The sequence below is a fragment of the Castor canadensis genome, chromosome 4, assembly GCF_047511655.1.
Source record: "Castor canadensis chromosome 4, mCasCan1.hap1v2, whole genome shotgun sequence".
Lineage (NCBI taxonomy): Eukaryota > Metazoa > Chordata > Mammalia > Rodentia > Castoridae > Castor > Castor canadensis.
Window position 1 is genome coordinate 104,324,954 of NC_133389.1, and position 22,820 is coordinate 104,347,773.

Genomic DNA, 22,820 nt, shown 5'->3' on the forward strand with positions numbered 1-22,820 from the left:
ACTGATCATTTTTAGCTTCCTTTTAGAAACTCTTCTAAATTCAACAATCGTAAGGTTCCTTGATGCTGTAGTGTGTATGTTTGCTACTCAGAGCCTGGTCCTCAGACTAGCGGTGCTGACATACCCTGGGAACTGGGGAGGATGTGGAAGCTCAGATCTCCTGAACCAGGATCAGAATGTTATATGTTAACAGGTTACTTAGCCACAATGAGAAGCCACTGCCATCTGTCCTTTTCATGGCGTTGGCTTCAACAAGGTGACTGAGGTCCAAATGGGATGGTCTTGGAAGGAGAGCTCTGTTCTTCACATTCATTATTAGAAAACAGAGAGACAGCCAATTAGGGTTGGAGTGACCATGTCTGTTTCGATAGATATATATGTTTACAGCTATAGTTTTATGTTGTGTTTTGTAGTGTGTACATTTTATTCAACTTCATATTACAGAATGATCAATTTAGTCTTAATGTATGTGTCAGTGTTAAATCTGTTAGTGTGCTGGAACTGAGTAAAGAGATTCAGGAGGAAAAATGCCCTGATAAATAACAAACCATGACTTTTAAACTCTGTAAAAGTTGTCAAACTTTTTTTGACTTTTTTGATTTGTGTAAATGAAGGAGTAGAGGATAGAAATTATTAATTTTTTTTCTAATTTAAGTTAGTTATTTTAATTGATATATAAAACCTAAAAATTATGCATATTATGGGGTAACGTGTGATGTTGCAATACAGAGCTAGTATATCGCCCCTTTTTGAAAATAAAGTTTTATTGGCACATAGACACACACAGTCATTTTCTTATTGTCCATGGCTACCTGAGTAGTTATTACAGAAATTGTTTGGTCTGAAAAACCTACAATAGTTAGAATCTTGAAGGGTAGAAGTTACTGAATGCTCTTCTGAGAAAAGGAGTTTTGTATAGACTAATGTGACCAATTTTAGTATGTCCTGAGTTTGACCAGGAACTTGAGGAAAATTTTACATGGAAGAGGAAATTAGAAAGTTGGTCATAGTATATCTTGGGAATTTTTGTGGGAAGGGGTATAGTTCAAAAATAAATGTCTCCCTGAAATGTTAAATTCGTTTTCAAGTATTTTATTGAGAATTTTTGCAACTATGTTCATCAAAGAATTAGACTATAATTTTTTTCCTTCCTTCCTTCCTTCCTTCCTTCCTTCCTTCCTTCCTTCCTTCCTTCCTTCCTTCCTTCCTTCCTTCCTTCCTTCCTTCCTTCCTTCCTTCCTTCCTTCCTTCCTTCCTTCCTTCCTTCTCTCTCTCTCTCTCTCTCTCTCTCTCTCTTTCTTTTGGTTGTATCCTTCTCTGATTTTGGTGACAGGTAATACTGGCTTCATAGAATGAATCTGGTAATGTTTTTCCCTTTCTTTTTCATGGAATATTTTGAAGATCAATGCTGTTAGTTCTTTGAAGGTCTGATAGAATTCGACAGTGACTCAGTCCGGACTTGGGCTCTTCTTTTCTGGGAGACATGCTGTTCAACAGACAAAGGATTAATGTCCAGGATATACAAAGAGCTCAAAAAATTAAACACTAAAGGGACAAATTATACAACTAATAAATGGGCGAATGAACTGATACCTTGTACGTATCTATGCAATTACAATGAACCCCCCTTGTACTATTAATATATGCTAATAAAATAGTAAAAAAGTCTCTAATCACTAAATGTCATATTCTTAAAAGCAGGTGAGATAAACAAATGCAGAATCCACATAATTTAAAAAGCATTTCTAATAGAAGACTTTTCTGTGTGTTGTGGCAGGTTTAGAGGGGTAGAGAAAATAGATACAAAACCAAATATAAAATAAAATCCCCACCTCTTATAAGTGAGACTGCCTGAGGCTGAGAGGTTGGGGTCAGTTTTGTTGAAAGAGGAGGCTGAAGGAAGAGTCAGGATGGTTAGGAAAGAGGGTGGCCCTAGAGAAGAACCCAGGGATGAGGAGGAGAAGGACTTTGGAATATAGGAAAGTGAAATGTCAGGATTAAGCATCAAAATGAATATGAACCCTTTGACAACATATTATTAAAAGCTTTAAAATAATTTGTCTATCTGAGCAATTATATCTAGAGTAATTCTAGCTCTAGAAATTTGTTTTTAAGGAAATGCTTGACATATAGAAGAAGATTTGGCATCAGCATGTTCTTTAAAATATAACTATAATAAAGAAAAATTGTAAGTGAGTTAATTATCAAGCAAGAAGAGAATGGATAAGAAAATTATAGTACATCCATGCAATGGGCTCTTTTACAGCTAAAATAATATTTAGGTATGGAGCATAATAAAAATTATATGGAAAAAAGGCAGAAAGGAAATGTTTAATAGTGACTGTGCATATATGATGAGATTTAAAAAGTCTTCTGGAGCTGATAAATGATCTATAATGAGGTTATATTATCTCAAAAATTAGAGAAAAAATAATAAAGACCAAAGGGTTGAAATGGATAAAAACTTGGTTACCTTTATTCAGTGGAGGATGTTATCATGAATATTTTAAATCTAAGATGCTCAGAACACGTTTGTAAATTCCTTAGCTGTGTGGGGTCAGAGTTAGGATGTACTTGGATTGGAGTTGTTTCCTCTTTCTTGGGGAGGAGAGAGGAAGGAGAAACTTGTCAGGGAGAAATGAAAGCATTCCTAACTTAGGGTGCAGCTCTCCTCCCTCCCCACTGCACACCCCAGGCTTTTGTAATTTGCAGTGGTGACATTTGCCTTCGATGGCACTGAGCCTTACAAAATGCCACAGACTTCCCTGGTGGCTTATTTTTGCATACCCAAGAAGTCACCTGGAACTTTGAAAAGGCAAGGCAAAAGATCAGGCTAGGAATGTGCTCAGAACCCAAACAGCCTATTCCTGTCTTCATAGGAAGCTCTGGCAGCAGGCAGGGAGACTTTTTGGCTATGGTTTCTGTTGGGCCTTGACAGTTACCTGACCATAAAAGCTTAACTTTGAAATATGTTCTCTTTGTGTTTAGAAACCTCATTTTTATACATTTTGAATGTTCTTTAAAGGCAAATTGCTTATAGTGAGAAGAGGTAACTGTAATTAAAAAAAATTTTCCCCAGGACTCTGCTAGGGCAGCTCTTTGAAGTGTTTGTTTTCACCCTGGTTGTAAAGTGATTTGAAGTGAGTGGCTTTGGAGATTTTTGTCCTTATATATTTATGCATTTTATTCCTTAATGCCAGTGATCTGTGCATTTCCACGCAAATACATTGCAGTTATATATTTTTTATTTGTTTCTGTTTTTTGAGATGGGATCTTGCTAAGTTGCCAAGATTGGCCTGGGCTCCAGCAAATCCTCCTACCTCAGCCTCCTGAGCAGCTGGGACTCCAGGTATGCACCTCCATGCCTGGCTTAATTGCCCCATTTTTGAGCTCATCTGTGCCACAAGGAAAAGTCCACACTATTAACTCAGTTTGAAAGCCCTCCTGGAAAGCACTGGGCATCTTTTTAATGAGCACATTTCAGATTTCATGACTGAAGTTAGTTCCACTAGCATCTATCCTTCGGCTTATCTTTTGGCTGAAACCGATCTGATGTAATTCAGGAACAAGATGAGTTGGAATGGCATCAAGTCCCAGTGCGGTGGCTTTGGCTGAACTCTGCTGCTCGTTCCTGCAGGACAGACTTGTCAAACAGGCTGTTTCTGAACCTCTGAGTCTTTGTAGGAAAGGGGAGTCCAGGATTCCCACAAGGAATATGGCAGTCAACATTGTTAGTTTGACCTTCTTCTGACATTTTGGCCAAAATGTCAGGCCAGTAGAGGGTCTCTGAAAGATTGAGGGCATCCTGTCTGTGGTGGTGGGCTAATGCTGCTGATATCTTGCATCCCTGCCTTTCCCTACCTCCAAAGATGCCATGATCCCTGGGCAGAGGTTCCTGTGCCTCTGGCCATAGTGAAATCTTCACTCATACTGGCTTTTGCTTCCCTCCATGTCATGAAATGCTTTGCACATACTAAGTCTGAGTATTTTGCAGGGTATAATCCCTTTTTATAAATCAGTGGCTTAAAAAGTAGGCTTGTTGGTCAGGATAATGATACACAGTCTCTTGAAGGTGCCTTGTTCTTTGAGGACTAAATCAGTGACCTTGGCTTTCTCTAGTGGATCCTTGGTCAGCTTCTGTTGTTGCCGCACAGCACACAGGAAGCATTGTTCCCATCCAGTGCGCTAAGATGAACCAAAACCCAGCTAAGGGCACTAATTTCAAAGACAACCATGGAGGTCTGGTTAATTTCAAAACTTGGAAGAACTTGGAAGGCATTGTCACTAAATCTTCACCTTTAAAGACCAGTGCATATTACCACAGTGCAAGCTACCTCTGGTTTGTATTTTATTATTATTTTTTTTTGAGACAGGGTCTCCTATATAGCCCAGGCTGACCTTGAACTCTTGATCCTCTTGTGGTGGCCTCCTGAGTGCTAGGACTATAGCTATGCACCACCGTGAGGGACATTGAACTACCTCTTGAGTTCAACATTTAGCTCCACAAGGGCAGGGCTAGTACTCATTTTCCACTCACCTACTTTTCAGGACTTGGGGCTGGAATCCGGCATATACCAGGTGTTGATTAGTATTTCTTTCTTTCTTTCTTTTCTTTTTTTTTTTTTGCAGTACTAGGGTTTGAACTCAGGGCTTTGTGCTTTTAAGCCATGCCTCCCACCCTTTTTGCTCTGGTTATTTTGGATATAGGGTCTTGCTTTTTTAATTTTTTGCCCAGGTCAGTTTGGCTTGTGATCTTCCTGTTTAATGTTTCCCACCATCACTGGGATGACAGGCACATGCCACCATGCCTTATTTTTTTCTGTTGTGATGGGGTCTTGCAAACTTTTTTTTTTTTAAAGGTATTGGGATTTGAACTTAGGGCCTCACACTTGCTAGGCAGGCACTCTACCACTTGAGCCACTCTGCCAGCCCTTTTTTGTGCTGGATATTTTTGAGATGGGGTCTTAAGAACTATTTGCCTAGGCTGGGCCTGAACTTTGATCTTCCTGATCTCAGCCTCCTAAGTCTAGCATTGTAGACATGAGCCACCAGCGTCCTGCTCAATTAATATTTCTTAAATTAGTGGATTTCCATTCCATAGAATTTAACCTTATCCCTGTTGTTCCAGTTTATATTCAATTTAATCTAGGTATTACTAATGGTTAGTGCAATTTGGACTTTAGTCATAACTGGCATATACCAGAGTTCAATTCATAAAACTCACCTGAATGCTGATTGCTTTTAGAGGCTAATTTTTGTTTTCTGTGGCTGCACTGAAACTAATGTCATTGTGCAAAGTTTTTTTGCTTGACTGACGCTTTTGGAAGACAATGCAGACTTAATTCTATATTAAAGTTCACAAGTGATGCTCACCTATCAGACTGCCTTGAAATCTCATTACTTATTAAAATGCCATTTCTATTCATATTTTCTTGGCCTCATTTTCAGTAACTACTTTCTTTTTTAGCAGATTCAGATATTTGAAAAGTAATTCATTCCACAGTGGGAATTACCAACCTTGAGGGAAATGTGTGCTGGTGTTGGTTAGATGTGTAGGGCCAGGAGGCATCTTCAGGAACGTAGGTTAGCCCCTTCCCAATTCTCTTCAGACAGAGCATCTTAAGCTCTCCCAGACAAAGGAGTCAGCCTCCAGGCAGAGGGAATTTGTCATCTCTCTCATGCCTTACTTCTCACAACTTCTTGCAGCAAAATCGGTGTTGATTCCTGAGTTCTAAACCCAGACAGTGGCTTTGTGATTCAAGGCAAACTGCTTTACCTCTCTGCTTATTTCTTAAGCTCTAGGATAAGATAGCACCACTTTATCAGTTGGTCAGATCAGGGCATTGTACTGTGTTCATTTGTTAGAGTTGCCATAGCAAAAAAGCAAACTGGGCCTACATAACTGAAGAGGACTTTCTGGGTTGTGAGGCTAGACTGAAGTCCAGGTGTCTGCTGGGCAGTGCTCCTTCAGAATGCTCTACAGAAAGCTTGGGTTCAGGCCTCTGTCTGGCTTCTGGCACTTCCTTAACTTGTGGTAACATAACTCCAGTTTTCACCTGCTGTTCTCCCTGTGTGCATGTTCTGTGTCCAAATTTACTCTTCTTATGAAGGCACCAGTCATGTCGAATTAGCCTACCCTTCTCCAGTATGACCTCATTTTAACTAATTACATCTGCAGTGAATATATTTCCAAATAAGGTCACATTCTGAGCTTCTACAGGTTAGGACTTCAGCCCGTACACTTGGATGGGACTTCACAGTACTGGGGGTTCACAGTTCAACCTGTAATGGTAGGTAAGAAGGCTAACTAAAAATAGAATTGGGAGGTCTGGGGTAGTGGGCTGTACTTCTCTTGATTTCTCTATTCCTTCTTGCTTTTGAGAAATGCCGAAGTGGGAGGCATTTGCTCTCTGGCTAGTATCCTATTTATGAAGAGTAGCTAAGTTAACTTTGTGCAGTCTTGGTTTAAGTCATGTTGTTTTTCTTTCAGGACATTAGTAACCTCTAGGTCCTTTCTTGAGTTGAGCTGCTGTGCAAGGGTGACTGGATCTGAGTGAGCCTCGTGCTATCAACAGATGAAGACACAGGTGGCTTTGTCAGAGGATCCTGGGCCTTGCATGTTTACTGGCTTCTTTGAGATCCCAGATAGAAGACATAATAGAAGATCAAAGGCCTTTGTAATTACCTCCCCCCAGCACTTCTTGCTAATGCCTGCAGAGTTATTTGTTCGATGTTGCAGGGACTGTGTCTGATTTCACCTTACATATAGACTTAGATGTAGCTTCCAAATTGCCTTGAGCTCTTCACTGTCTATAAGCTGACGATTTTATATCGTGCCACCATTTCTGAGGTTGTTTCAAAAGTAGAAGTGAGAGATGTCTTGGTGTAAGGCTTGAACCTGAGTTCACATTTTAAGTAGACTTTTTGTTGAAGTATAGCACGCATATGGAGGAGTGCACAGGCAAGAATAAAGTTCAGTGACTTTTAATGCACTGAGCATACCTGTGGAACAGGCATCCTTAAAAGTAGAGGGGATGAGCCAATTCATATAATTCATACAAACATGGAAATGTCACAATGAAACACCCTGTATAGCTATCTTAAACAAACAAAAATGTCATTTTTTTTCTTTTTCCAAAAATGAATAATAAGAAGGAAAAACAGGTCCTGTTTGGGGGGCTGGTACCAGTGGGAGGGGGGAGGATGTGGGAAGAGGTATGGGAGGATGAATGTGGTGGGAATATTATGTACACATGTATGTAAAAGGAAAAATGAGACCTGTTGAAACTATTCCAGGAATGGGGGGCAGATAAAGGAGAATGGTGAAGGGTGTGAATTCAATTATGATATATTATAAGAACTTTTGTAAATGTCACAATGTACTCCTAGTACAATGATAATGATTAAAAAAAAGAAGAAATAGAACCGTACCAACAACCCTATCCATCATGCCCCTCCTTATTACCACCTCCTTCCTACTATTCTGAATTCTGTTAGCATCATTTATTTTGACTTGGTTGGAATTTTATGTACATATTTGAAAACATTAAATTTTTAATTAAAAAGTTTAGATAAGGAGGACTGGAGGCACAGCTCAAGTGATAGAGTGCCTGCCTAACAAGCATAAAGCCCTGAGTTCAAACCCCAGTATCAGAAAAAAACTTTAGATAAAGAAATAAATATTATGTAGTCATCTTTTCTGCAGTGCTGGGGATCAAACCCAGGGCCCTGTGCAGGCTTGGCAAATACTCTTCCACTGGGCTACAGTCCCAGCCCAGCATATGCTTTTTAGTGCTTGGCTTCTTCCAGTCAAAATAACATGAGGTTTCATCCATTGTTGCCTATAGTGATAGTTCATTCATTCCAATTATTATGGGATATTTTAGTGTAGACTTCCTGTTTTATTAATGAGAAATACTGTCTTCTATATAGTTATTGCATAGTTCAAGATTGGAGTCACATTCTGAATGGCTTTCACACTTCCTTTTACTTTTAAGCAGCGCCTCCCCCCAAATGTTCATTTGTTGCTGTCAAAGATTTGAAATTGTAGGTCCCCCCTCTCTTTACTCTATCCCCATGGGATGTTCAAAGCTTATTTTGATAAGCTTAATAACTGGCTGCAGTAACACTGAGGAAGGGAACATCTGGTTGGGTCTTCTGGAGTTTCTAACAGTGATGTGTGAAAAGAGATGTGTGTAATGACAGTGTCCGATTAGGGATGCCCCTGGGAGGAACGACTGGATGTGGTCATATATCTTTGCTTCCCTTGCTTTGATTGTGGTGCTAGAGAGAGCCCACATCAGGAAGCAAGCTGTGATTTTGATTGTGATACGTTCTTTCTCATGATAAATGGTAATGGATGCCTAGACTTGAAAGAATTTCAGAAGGAGATTTGCATTAATGGTTTTCAGGAGAAAAATAGCGAACATCTCCCTGTAACCCCCTACCAAGTCCTGGATTTTCAAGCAAAAGTGACTAGCCTTCTGAATGTGAGTTGTATTAAAATTATTCTTTGCCTTTGCCTACGAGAGTGCTTCATTCAGTTCTTCAAAGTAGTGCTTACTGATTGTTATGATAAAAATTAACCCTGTATGGAATTCCATGAATGAGGATACTTATAAGGCACTTAGAAGTGACTGGTGCCTAGTAAAACCTCAAGAACTATGGGTTTTGGGATTTGAAATTAATTTGAAATTATGTAGGACTTTTCTGGCCCTAGTGGAAGGCTAGGCTGGGTGGACTTTTGTTGTGTGGTTAATAATCACCCTGTAAGGCAGCCAGAAGAGCCTGTCAGCCGAACCTGGCTGGGTACAGCCATAATTCAGGCCTCCCTTTCTAGCCCATTGCCTGTAGGAAATAAAGAATTCTGGGTGTGGAACAGTGTTCTCCTTGACTGCCTGGCTGTGCCTCTGCAGAGGAGAACCAATGTTGGGACATGGAGCAGATGTTCCATGTCAAATAATAAAGCCAATACTGAAACATGTACCTGGGTTGGAGTCTGGGGACACTAGACAAAGTACCCTTGAATGGGACTAAAATGTAAGGCACATCTGCAGAGTGGTTGCCAAAAAAGGAAGGAACTTCACACATGCTATACCTGGATGCAGCTCCAGAAAACAGCTAGCATTTTACTCTATGTGCTGTCTCTCTCTCTTTTGAACATCCTAGCATTTCATCCCTCAGAACTTCAGAATGCATCTTCTATGAATAAGGACATTTTACCTGGATCACCATTATACAATATTACACCTAAGAAAATTCATAGGGATTCTTTTTTATCGTCTGATATCTACTACATTTTCTGTTTTCCCTGCTTATTCAAAAAATGTCTTACAGATTTTTTTTCCTACACTAGAATGTGAACAAGATTTGTGCATTGCATTTGGTTGTTATGGTTCTTTAATCTCTTTTAACCTATAGCAGTCTACACTTAAAAATATTTGTTAGATTCAACTGGAGTTCTTATTGGCAAAATTAAGTGTTCTTTTTATTATTTTTATTAGCATACATTAATAGTACAAGAGGGTTTCATTGTGAGAATTCCATAGATGCATACAGTGTACTTTGAACAAGTTTACTTCTTCTATATATTCCTTAACACCACAGTGTTTGGTGGGTTTCATTTTGTTGTCTTCGTTCTTTCTTAAGAACAGGGTTAATATGTCCTTGCTTCTCTGTCCTCATGTCCCCTACCTTCTACCCTTTGAAGTGTTATATTCGCCATGGGTGTCAGGTGTCTCCTGACTTCATTTTTCTCCATGATTATAAGTAGCTTCTAGAACCTTCTAGGCACCTAGAAAACAGGCTAAGTATGTAACTCTTCAGAAGAATTTTTGAAATATTTAGAACCAAGGTTATTTGGGGACATTTTCCTAAATACTTGTGGTCTGGGCAGTGTGGGCTAGGTAATAACATCCCAGAATATTATTATATACACAGAAGTGACATGAACAAATATATCATTAATTGCTCTTTTGTTCAAAGTTTTTTGTTTTTTTAGTTTCAGATTTTAATGGTGTGACCATGTTGTTGTCTTTTGGGTTGGTTTGTGATTTCCATGTTGACAGGGCAAGTTCTAATGTCCACGGGCAGATCCCAGTCACACTGTCTTGCTTCTTGCTTCTTGCTGGTGGTACCCTTTGCACTTTTAACTATGTAAAAACGTGTTAATTTCTGTACAACTCTACCACATGTCATCCCTCTTGAAAGCTTAGCATCTAGTGAAGGAATTATTCTAATTATAATATTTAATAAAATTTAAATTGACTGTTAGAGGTTTCATGTTGGGACCATATGCAATGGTTAAACAATGTGTTATGGTGTTGACAGATTAGGGGATTTTCACAATAGTGATTAACTGTGTTGAGGTCAAGAGGCACCAGACCAAGGGAGTTTGTGAAATTCTCCTCATTAAAAGAAAGTTATATTATAATTTAGACAATTTGAGCCTTTGAGAACAAAGGAAGACAGCTCTGTGTAGGGTCTAAGGCATATATTTTGGAATGAGAACCAGACAAAGCTACCTCCTAAGCATCTTTTGTGAAACTATTTAACTTCTTGAAGGCTCAGTTTCCTCTCCTTTAAAATGATAATAATACGAGTACCTATGTGGTGAGGATCAAAAGGTAGAATGCATGTAAAGCATGTGGTGTACTGCCTGGTGTATTATGAGTGTATTTATGTACATGTTCAAAACCCTATGAATGTTGTTTTTAAATACTCAGAGAGCTATTTGGCATGTAGTGTCACAAACATGGATACAGAACATTCCAGGCAATTAATTCACCTTCTGTTGTATAGAACTCTATTATGAAACTCACTCAGGGTTGGTTAATAGACTTTATTTAAGATGGGAAGAAGCCAGTTGGCATGTTGGACTAAGGATGGCAAGGCTGTGTCTGGATGCTGTGAGAATAGCTGGATTGTCTGTGTCTGTGCAGGTTCTAGAGAGAAGGTTGATAACATTCATACTGAGTATTTGCTCGTCAACTTGCACTTAAGCTCTTTGATCTGGTAATGTTTTCTTCCATACCTTTACATCTGATGTTAAGTTCTCCTGGATGATCACTCATAGTCTATGAATTTATGGTTTAGAATTTTTATGATTCAATGGACATGGTAGAAAATTTATTAAAAAGTGCTCATTTTTGATAAGTAGAGAAGGCAAATTACTGACAGCTTCCTTTATGTATTAAAACTTCCTGGTTTTTGTTTCTTGATTGTTTTTAATTGTTATGTTGACATCTTGCTCATCTCGTAGCTGTCAGCTAAGAGTATTTCCTTGGCTGGATATGGTGGCATATGCCTGTAATCCCAGGACTTGGGAGGCTGAGGCAAGAAGATTGAGAGTGCAAGGCCAGCCTAGGCTCTATAATGAGTTCAAGGTGAGCCTGGGTTATATGGAGAGACCCTATCTTAAAAATCCCCCCAAAAGTATTTATTAAAAATATTAATTGGCTCAATAAAAAGGATTAAAATATAAATTCATTAATAAAATCAAGATCACTTATGCTGTAGTTTAGATGTTAAATATCACCCCCCCCAAGGTCTGGTTGCTAGCTTTTGGCACTATTTGAAGGGGGTAGAACATTTGGGATGTGGGACCTAGTGGGAAGAAGTTAGGTCACTGGGGAGGCATACTCTTAAACAGGACATTGGAACTTCGGCCTCTTTCCTGTCTGTCTTCTTGCTTCCCAGCCTTCATGTGGTGAGCAGTTCTCCTCTCCCATGCATTCCTGCCATGATGTACTATGCCACCACAGGCCCAAAGCAACAGCCAAAGGTTCATAGGCAGTTGAAACTCATGAAACCATAGGCCAAAACAAACCATCTTTTAGTAGATTATCTCAGGTGTTTTGTCACAGCAATGGAAGCTGAATAACACAACTTAATTGTGAAGAGGCTGGATGGGTGAGTGGAACATGGTCACCACAGCCAAAATATTAATTTTTTCATAACTATGAAGAAATCTTGGCCCTCTGTAGTCATATTTTCATTCTCTTCCTCTGCCGAATGTACCTGGTACTATGTGATGGAGAAGAGACCACCTATTCCAGGAACCTAAAATTTAGTAGCTCTGCACTTATTGTACATTGAAGGAGTCAGGGAATTGTATAATTCTTTCTGTGCATGTTTCCATTATTCTAGTGTGGTGAGAACTTGTTTTAATCACTAGATGTTAAATTAATATTATCAGACATATTATTTTGTATTTCAGAAATATATGAATTCACTCTTTAAAGGACAGAAATCCAGTCCAAGGCATTAACATAACATAGACTTACGTGCAATTATATTGGCTTGTTGGCAAGTAGACTGGTTTTCCAAGAATGGTTCAGATATATTTTTCAGTTGACCAGAGGGTCATAATGACTTACATGGGCAGAATGAAATCAATGTGCATTTAAATAATAGGATTGTGTTGCCTTTTCTGATTCTTTCCTTTTCATTTTAGACTTTGTTTCTTTTGGCTCAAGAGAGGTCAGAGATATTCAATGAATGTTAGAAGCAGAAACCGTCTTCTTAACAATGCCAATGTTTTTAGCTTCTTCATGTGGAATTGTTCATATTAAACCAGATTTAGCAAAATTTTTCTTATAAGAATTGCATAATTGGAGATTCTATAATATCCTAGAGCTATTTTGAAAGAGTACTTCATTCTGTAAAAATGTGAACTCAGTCTATTTGGGGAGATTAGAAAAGGGACCCAATGATACTGGTTATATAAAGCAAATGGAGAGGTCTTAAATCTTTAAAAACTTGAAGTTTGTCTTTATTTACTTAATTATCTAATATGTTTCTACTATGTGTACTTCTTGACAGATGTTGAGCATTTAAAACCATGAAGGTGTAAAACTACAACAATCAGTGATGTCTGTATGCTAAGCCTGGGACAGATACAACCATGTCATGTGCAGTCCTTTTCCTTAAGTTTTGTGAAGTTACTTTTCTCTAAATTTGTTCTGGTTTGTTCAAATTATTCTGAAACTATGTGGGTACCCTGCCTTGACACAGTGCTTAAAGTGTGATTATATACGAAACAAGGGAGGTTTCAGTTCCTGATGGCTTATGTATACTAAATGTCTTACTACAGTAGGATGGAATCACTTTTAGGGATTTCTTGCTTTATGTGAGCTTTACAATAAATATGCTATTTGTTTTCATGTGTATAATTTTGTTTCTGGGTCTGTGAAGTTAAGAGTTTTGGATCTAAGTAAAGGAACTAAATGAAATTAAAAACTTTACCATTGTAAATATTTATTTAAATATAAAAATATATGCACATATGTAATAATAAATATATATTTAAAGATCATATAAAAGATTAAAAAGATCCTCTATAAATAATGAAAAGGTTACATATAAGATTATATGGCATATATATTTATATATAAAGGATCAAGATTTGTATCATTATTCTGATCTTTCGAGGACTTTGGATCTTTCTTTGGAATACCACATTTATTTTACCCTTAGGTTCAGGTCTCTGACAGTTTGAATAATCATGCCAACTGTGTCCTCATTCTTGCTTTTGAACAGTACAAATCTAAAACTAAAATTATAAGCTATGCCTTTCATGAGCTTCCCTTGGGCTTATATTCCTTACGATTGGCATTCTTTGGTTTTCTTAAGTAGGCCCAAATCTACCTATGTGTGCTGTATATATTTATATTCATCTTGTAATTCATTCATTTATCTGCCATTCCACCCATTAACCAGTCAACATTTATTAGACACCACTTGTGAATCACATCTTTACCATTTGTGCAAATAAAATATAGAGAAGTTATAGGCTATAATCTAGAAAAGGAGAAAGTGGCATAAAAGGGCAATTTTAAGATTATGTGGCAAATTTAAGCCAGTTTTGAGGATCACCACTTTAGAAACAATTGATTCAGGATGGAGGTTTGCTGGTAGGTTGTGGTTCTGTGGGAATTTGAGCTGCTGGTAAAAGTTTATGTAAGCAACTGTGCTATCCAGATTGGGTGAAAGAGGAAGGGAAAAAGGGAGCAAGAAAGAGCAAAAACCAGATAGACTAGGAGAAATGTAGCTGTCAGGGACCAAGAGGTCTTGATGCGTGACAGGGTCAGAGAGCAAGAAAGCTGGAAGGATAGGAAGTTGGGAGTGGTGGTGTGCATGTGGAGAGATCCTAAAATGTCAGATGTCCTACAGGGCCTAATGTGTGGATGGGGAGGAGAAGAGGAGAAAGTCTTAGCATTGAGGAAGTTAAATAATTGTGATGCTGAGGTGATGAATAGGCTTTCTCTACGTACATGAGCGTTGTCTGAGATGACAACAGGACTTGGAATGTTCCAAAAACTAGATGTCGGTGAGTAAGTGGAAGTGACTAGGCCATCTCTATAAACCAAGATAGGCACTCAGCTCTGGTAGCAGCCCTGGAGTCAAAGATTCTGAGGTAGATTGTGAATTGACACTTGACAATATAAATATGATTTTTTAGCTGAGCACATGACCACTCAGTGTAAGGCATTTCCTAGACCACCTGTACCTAGGTGTGGTCATGTGATTAAATTCTGGCCAACAAGTAAGTGGATGAGGTGTACGCAATGAAGAGAAAACAAGCCCTCCCTCATATTGCCGACTTCAGTATAGTTGCATCTTCTACCATGAGGCAGAAGACACTGATGAAGATTGTGGCGCATTCAGCTAACATAACTTGTATCTCCTCCTGACGTTTTGAAGTCTACCTGTAGATATTTTTTATCTGAAAGAGAGATAGATCATCTTATCTTTGAAATCCATTGCTATCTTTGGGATTCTGTCACAGAGAAACTAACCCTCCACATATTAGGATTGGAGGAGGAAGCGGTTGGTATCAGTAGAAGACTCCGTCAGCACCTGAGAAAAAGTCAGATTTCTATTGAAGTCAGAAGTTGGAAATAGTGTTCTGAGATCTGTGGATGTTTAGGGCTGTTTGGAGCAGAGCATGATGCTGTCAATGAAAGCAAGGAAGGGGAAGAGAACTTGAGAGTGCATAAATAGGAATTTATGTTTTTGACAGAGATCAAAGTGGAGGAAGTGAGGCATGATGGCAGAAGCTGGTCTCCAAGATCCATGCAGATGTTTGGTGCAGTCTGGTTTGGTCTAGATCAACTTGGATGAGTTCATACATGGAATAAGGTCTGCTGGTGCTGAGGCCAGGGACAGGAACAGGTCCTGGTCTACAGGGACCTCACAATAAACTTTTTCAGGTTCTACCAGTATTCCGTTAGTAAGGCTTCTAAAAGGAAGCAAGGGTAGACTAATGCATGCCTCTGGGGCAAATCATGGTGGTTCCTAATGGTTTCCAGTCTTTCTATAAGTGTGTATGGGCCACCTCTTTCAAGATCAAACTCAGGTAGTTCCCTTGGATTTGACATTTGAGCACGTGGTTCACTGTTCATTACCGGACAGGACTGGGTCTCTTTCTACATTTTCTTCATTATGCATGATTGTTATAAAGAATTTGGTATTTTCTGTTTACCATAGAATTTTCATTGATATATAGTATGAATCTGCATTTTGTTTTATTTCTTTTGTTCTTATCTGTGAATAATTTGATTTTTTCAATTTGTAATTGTCACTTTAAATTATCTTACACTTCCAGTTCATTTACTAGTTTAGTGATATATTTGCTTCCTCATCCGTGATTCTTATCCATCACTTTATGTCAATTTTGGTTTTCTAATTATAACAAAAAAGTTTTCTTGACCTTTTATTTTTGTTCCTGATGAATATTGCTTCAACGCTATGGAGTTGGTATAAAGTGTTGGGGCAAAAATGGATAAAATAAACATGTATAATGAATGAGAAGATTTTGCCCAGCAAATAAGAAAATAATTATCTACTTAATTTTTGGTACTGATTTAATTAGTTTCGGTCCCTGTGTGTGAATGAATAGACATGATAAATAGTATAAAAGTAAAACTTGGGGTAAGAGAGGGGTAAGGGAGGGGGGATAAGGAAGGGGGCTGGGGGAAGGGGGGAGAAATGACCCAAACATTGTATGCACATGTGAATAAAATAAAAATAAAAAAAAACAAATAAAGTAAAACTTTTTTTCCTATTTAAATGCTCAATCTCCCTGCATATCAGCATGCAATTTTACTGAATAAATGTGCAAGAAGTTTTAACAATGGATCTCTAGCTCCCATAAGAAAAAAATTAATAAAGCCTTACAACTTCTGGAGAACTAGGGACACGATATAATCTTGGGACAATATATTGCACATCAAGATCCTAATTAGATTTGCTAAACGGAATGTCCAAAGGATTGTCCGAAAAATACCTTGAACCCCAGGCTGGTGGAAATGGATAGTTAGTAAGGAGACTCCTACTCTGGTTAACCACTTGAGGATTAGGTTCTGGTACCTATTAGAGCCATAGAGTAACTATGCATCTTCCATAAGACTGGTTGGTAGACTTCATATCATCATCGGCTCCCAGGCAGACTCTTTTTTGGGATGGAGAAAAAATAAAAGTAGATTTTATTTTAAAAATAATTGAAACTAAATGTTTGTAGGCAGTATGATCGTGAGTATCATTTGCATTTCTTTACTTCATTTATGATCTTTGTCAACAGATAGACTACTTGGCTGTAATTTCTTTTTATGATACTGGGGTTTGAACTTCTTGAGACATACCTCAGCCTGGCTTGGTTGTAACGAGGGAGCGTAAAGCCATCACCATATGGGGTTTCTTTGTTTGATTGGCATGCTCTGCTACTTATCAAAGGATTTTTAAGGAGGGTGAGGTGTGTTTCAAGTAGCAACTCCAAAAATAGCTACCAAAATAAAGAAATTATTATTATGTCATTTTTCTAGCTTGTGATTTTTAATGTTTAAGAATTTTCATTTTAGAAGATTATGACATGGAAATCATAGTTGATTTATTAAGATACAGGCAAAAGTTGAAAGGAATAGTTTCCTTTTTAAAAGGGCAGTATGCAGGCCAATATGATAATTATGCTCTAGATAAATACGGTTGAAGCCATTTGATTCCTAATGAAAATTGTTACGCATGTTTAGCTGGCTTTTTTCTTCCCTTCCAAATGGGAGCTTGATTGAGCACAGTAGTGCCTAGTGATTTGTATGCACATGGGTTGAACAATAAAAATGATTTACTTTTAGCCAGTTTGGTTAGTTATTGTTCTGTGTTGAAGCCATTGGATTATGTGGATGAGGGAGAGAGAGAGAGAGGAAGAGAGAGATACAAGTGCTTGTGAAAATAAGCACTAGAAGGGACAGGAGAGTCACAGGCAAGAGAAATGGGAGGCAGGGAGTGACAAGTCTAAGGAGGTCTTGTGTGTTTGCTGTGGCTCCTTGGTAACCGCCTGAACTCCCTCTTTGAGAGTTCCATGGAGCAAATGCAAGTTTATTGTATGCTGGTTACTAATTAGAAAATCATTTGAGAGACAAGTAGGAAATTTACCCTTGTGGGTTAAATTTCTTTAATTTCTACCTAGTCCATGCTTTCAGATCCTGCACTTGGATCCTGAGCTGCATTAATCATTACTTGATATTAATATGGAAATAAGTTTATTCTGTTGCAAGTCCCAGTTTCAATCAGTAAGTAATTATGAAAATCAGTCTTAAAGATGCTGAAGGAGGGTGTTGCTTTCCAGGCAATAATTAAACCTCTCTATATCCCTGGGTGGTTGATTTTTTTTTTCTTCTTCCTTTTTTCTTTCCCTTCATTGAACTTTTTTGCAGGTGGGAAAAGTTAGCATGTTGCTGACAGAGGGATTCATTAGTCAGGGCAGGTAAAGGTCCCATCGCCAGAAGGAGGGAATGAACAGAATGTTTTAGAGCTGAAGGTGAAAGATCAGCTGCTTTCTCCTGACTCAAAGGGAAAAAAAATTTTTTTAAAAAGTGCAAATAGAAGCTTTAAAAGTCTTAATTGTTTTGATAGGAGTATTCTTGAGCCAGAACCCAAAATGTGGGACAAAATCTCCACCTTCCAAGGGAGGCAACCAAACATGCTTGCCCATTTAGTTTTTGGCAGATAAACAGTTGCTCAAAAATAGCAACACATTGATATGACAATGATGGTGGTGGTTAATGAAGTGTTATGGAAGCTGTATGTTACTAGAGACATCAATGCTAACACTGTCTTCTGCACTATCCCATCTCCCAAAAAAGAAACCACTCCCACTGGAAGTACAGACCAAGGCTGCTTCAAAAGCCCTTAAAATATGAAGCCTTTAAGGGTCAGTTGCAGAAATAGGTTCTGCTCTTCAACAGTATGTCTGCTCAAATTGCCAACTTCTCAGCAGGATGCTAACAAGGATTGTCCTTTTGTACACACCATACACAGGATGCATTGTGACGGGAAGTGGAGTTGCCACATAAAAGATGGACCACCTAGTTAAACTTATAAAAAATTGTTTGTTGTTTGTGTGAAACTCAGATTTGACTGAGCATCCTGTGTTTTTACTTGGTAACCTAGCAACCCAGAAAGAGTCATCTCCATTGGAGAATTCTAGGCCCTAATGATCTCAGCTGGGTAGTAATTAATTAAGCCTGTCATTCCCAGGACTGTGACAAGTTCATCTGGTCTGGGATCTCTGTACCTTCTTCTGGAAGGTAGAGTAGATGTAACTAGAAATAACTGTAAAGAAAGAAGGCAGAGTATCATTAAAGACATACACAAATTTATAGAGTAGGCAATAAAACAGCCCCTTAAATAAATTAGATTGCTTTACCAACTTTGGGAAAAGTCAATAGCTGTTGATCAAGAAGTACAGGGTGTTTGAATCTGAACATTTGGAGTTTTCTTGGGGGGATTTGATCATTCCATCATGTCCCAAAATGATTTTTTAATGCACAGACACAAGATGTATCTAATGAGGTATCAAGTACTGCATTTTTTAATACTTTGAGGCAGTGTCTTTCAAAGATTTTGAAAATAAAAACAGTGAATAATTCCTAATTTGTTATAACTTTGCTCTTTGTTTGCTTTTTGAGGTGGAAAATTCAAGAAGTTAAAAGTCCCAACCCCACGCTGTCCGTGAATGATTTCAGCACACTTTGTGAGTAAGTGCCTGTGTTTATACCTCTTGTGGTTCATTTTGAGTCTATGAGGCTTATGTTTTCTGAAGTTGCTCTAACTTTTATATTCCCAGAATGATTTTAATGCATGCTTTTGAAATCTGTTTTCCCTGTGTTAGTTGTGCAGGATTTGAACAAGGAGATTTAAAAAAATCTTACCTGGCTTCTGAAAATTAAGCTTATCTACTATAAGAGTGCATTGGAACTTTGTTTCTAAAAACCATACTGCTTTACAATGGAAAATTTATGACAAATGCAAGATGACAGGACTTTGGTGCACTTTTACAAGGCTCCCAAATGCCTTTCCCACATATTGAACTGTCACAGCAATGATCAGTAGCTTAGAATGCCTTCTGCATTCCTGACTGACTGCCAAAACAATTGCTTAAGTAAATGTTTCCTGAGTTCAACGACCTTTAACACCTTCCATATGTGACTGGCTATGAACTGATATTTTAAAGATCTGTTGCCTGTACTTAGTGAAATCTAAGAAGAGAAGCTTTGCTATTGTGGCCCATTGGCTATACGGGGCAGGTAAATCCCTACAGCAGGGCAGAAGTACTTCCATCTGTTTCTTATAGACTTGAATGGATCCCTGAACTACCTAATAACCCTCTCCTGGTAGGATCATGCCAGGGCCAGCAGGAGACAATTCATGTTCGAAGATCCCTCCAACTTGGAACCCAGTTGAACTCTAAGACTGTCCAGTACCTCCATTCTCTGTGTAATGAAGTCATTCCTGACACCCATGGGTGGCCAGGCCTCCCAGAGTTCTCAAAAGCTCTGTGTGTGGCACCAAAAGTAAGGCTTAGTTCAGGATAAAATGGCTCCTTTTAAGATATGGTAAACTTCATTAATACAAGTCTTAAATTCATGACTTCTAAAGCCTTATTTTTCCCCAAACTGCAAGGGGAACTAGCACTTCAGGTGAGACCACACCTGATTGTCCAGCACTGTCTACTTCTAAGCTTGTTTAATATATTGGGTCATAGGGCTTGGCCAAGAGCTGTTTCCTAGATTGTGCTGGCCACAGACAGCATGCTCAGTAGCAGGAGTGTCCCTCCATTTTTCAGCAGCTGTGTTCTGAATGAGCAGGTCTCAGGTTGGCGTCCTTTGCCTTTGGCAGAAGGGCTAGGGCTCAGGAAGCAGGAGGGTGGTGTGTTGCTGGGGATGGGATACTGTCCTTCAGAAGGGATTGGGTATTTTTTTCCATCTCCGTTTGCTATGTCACCAGTGGGCAGTGAATGCTATGACATGCCTAGAGGACTTTACAGGAAATTTGCCTTCAAAGAGAGCTCACTGGTCACCATGTCCTGTTCTTAGACAAGTTTAGTTTCTCCTCATCCCCCCTCCAACCCACTGGGATTTATGAACCAAGTCTAATTTATTATTATGTATATTTAAGGTGGGAAAATTTGTAAGTTGTTGTGAAAGGCTAAATGAACTTATCTTTGAACTTACTAACATTTAAGAATCCTCTTTTAAAAATACCCATGCAGACTGGGCTGTGAATTACTCAGCATTCCTAATAGAAGAAGCAAAGCAAATAAAAACCTCCTGCCTGTTTGCACTAATACGCATCCCAAACCCTGGCCCCTCCTGCCACTCAGCTCTCTTGGCACTTTAAATCCATACTTCTTTTGCTTGAACAAACCTTGTGGATGTTCTAATCTCACAGGGTAGAGCTATATCTTTAGATAGTATAGGCACCTTTTTAAACAATAGATCCTTTTGTCAGTTCTGCTGCTTTCAATAACCATGAAATTCATTAGTATGCCCTTGGCAAAAGAGGTGCATCTCCAGGCTAATTACTCAGCTATTCACTGTCAGCATAACTGCAAGGAACCTAGCTATCTCAGAGGGGGCACTTCCCCTCCCGAGCCAGCTTCACATGGGGCAAGTGATGTGGCTAGCAGTGATGAGCCAAAACCAGGGGACATCTGGAATTCTCAAGGGAACTGCCAATGTTCCCTTTTCTTCAATATAAATGTCGTCCTCTTCTTCACCCCATCCGTCAAGGAAGTACTGTTGAGTGAGTTGCACAGCCCAAAAGCACAAATGCAAAGGAATTGGGGTGAGGTGAGAAGGAGTCACCATACGTAGGCTTAAAAAGTCAGCTGCTGAATGATGAATTTAGTAGTAACCAGTGTAAATGCTGAAGCTTAGCTCATGCTTGGCAAACCATCATAAACAGTTGTACCCATTGTTCACTGCACAGGGGCTCTGAGCCAAGGGGTTAAGTGGAGCCAAAATCCAATGCATATGCTGCCTGGCAGAAGGCTATGTTAGGCAGGAGAAAGGGAGGCCTTTTTCAAATAGCCACACAGATACTGTACTCTCTCCAAGCTGTACATATGGCAAAGCTCATCTGTTAGTTTGCATAAAGATGCCATACAGACATGTGGGCACCCAGATGCTTCCTCCCAGGTCCTCACAGTAGGTCAGATTTTTTTTTGTGTGTGAACTCTCTGAATCCATCTTGGCCTCAAGACTTGGAAGACAGGCTCTCAATGAGACCTTGGAGGGCAGACACTCTCAGGACACCAGAGGATTTCTGTCCATTCACACAATTAAACTTGTAACCAGTTATTTCCATGAACTAACTCTCTTTCAGCCCCATCACTAACCAAGAACAATGTATCAGTTTGTTAAAAGGGGACATAAACAAGTACTAGATAGATTGATAGGTCAGCCCCAAGGAGAGAGTTGAGCTTGGACCCAGAGCTCCAACAGGAAATTCTGTAGGCATTGTCTAATAGCTTCAGGGTTCACTGTATTCCTTTTTATGAATTATCTTCAACTTTTATCAAGAGATCCTGTTTATTCAAAGGGGTGAACGAATATTTTAAAAATAAGTTAATATCTCTTTTAAAGCAGTGAGTTGCTTTAAAAATAGTAGATAAATATAACAATAATGGACCACCTTTGGTGTTTTAGTCAAATCCAAATTATCACTGGCATGAATTGCATTTAGGAAAGACTGATTTAGCATAGAGACCCAGTGTGAGATCGAATTGGTGAATATGAGCTACTGAGGCCTTCACAGTAATATAGGTTTCTGTTAAAAAGCAAATGAAAGGAAACATTTGCCCCCCCACGGAAGGTATTTGGGTTCATAGGCACAAATGTGCATGTATGTCTCTATGTTTGTGTGTACACGTTCCCTAAATAAAAGCTGAGAAACTGATTTGTGGCCAGAATGAATCTGAGGGTGGGACTAGAGGTGCAGGAGAGGGGAGCTATTTAGAGCTCAGTTACCACCACATTTTTTATGTGTGGGGAATAGATGGCAGGATTAAAGTCAGAAAGTTCCAGGAGATGAACACGTCCATTAAATGATACTCGACTGAGGGTCCCTTCCTATGTCCCTCTGTATTCTTATTAATTCTTTCTCAGTCTTTCTTTAACATGCAAATGACACACACCAACCCACCCCTCAGGTAATTCAGAACTTCTGTCTTTATTGTACAGTCTCCTTCAGAAGCCACACTGTATGGGAACAGGCGTGACCAAGACTCAGGGAACTCAGGGCCTTGTTCTCAGTCCCCTTTGAGAAATGACACATCCAGTTGTGGATATCACTGCAGTAAAAGCATTGTTTGGTATCCAGTGGCAACATAACTTTATATTTCAGATAAAGGAAAAAAGTGTCCTCTGATACAATCTCAGAAAACTGCTGCCACAGCCTTTGAAGCAATTGGTTTAGAAGATTTCACAGTGCATTCAGCTTGCAATGTCAGTCTGTTCTGAAATGCCATTCAAGAAATTTGT

The 22,820-nt window shown here is 38.9% G+C and overlaps 1 protein-coding gene across 3 annotated transcripts in view; it reads left to right on the plus strand.

Moving 5' to 3' along the window:
* Lypd6b (LY6/PLAUR domain containing 6B) overlaps window positions 1-22,820 on the plus strand; it is a 155,471-nt gene that overhangs the window by 27,845 nt on the left and 104,806 nt on the right. For 2 of the 3 annotated variants that reach the window (XM_074070721.1, XM_074070720.1), the window contains one exon: window positions 18,966-19,030. The gene's annotated coding sequence lies outside the window, so the exon portion shown is untranslated. Of the gene's footprint in view, window positions 1-18,965; window positions 19,035-22,820 lie in introns of all 3 variants that reach the window. The other variant, XM_074070722.1, reaches the window with a different exon arrangement.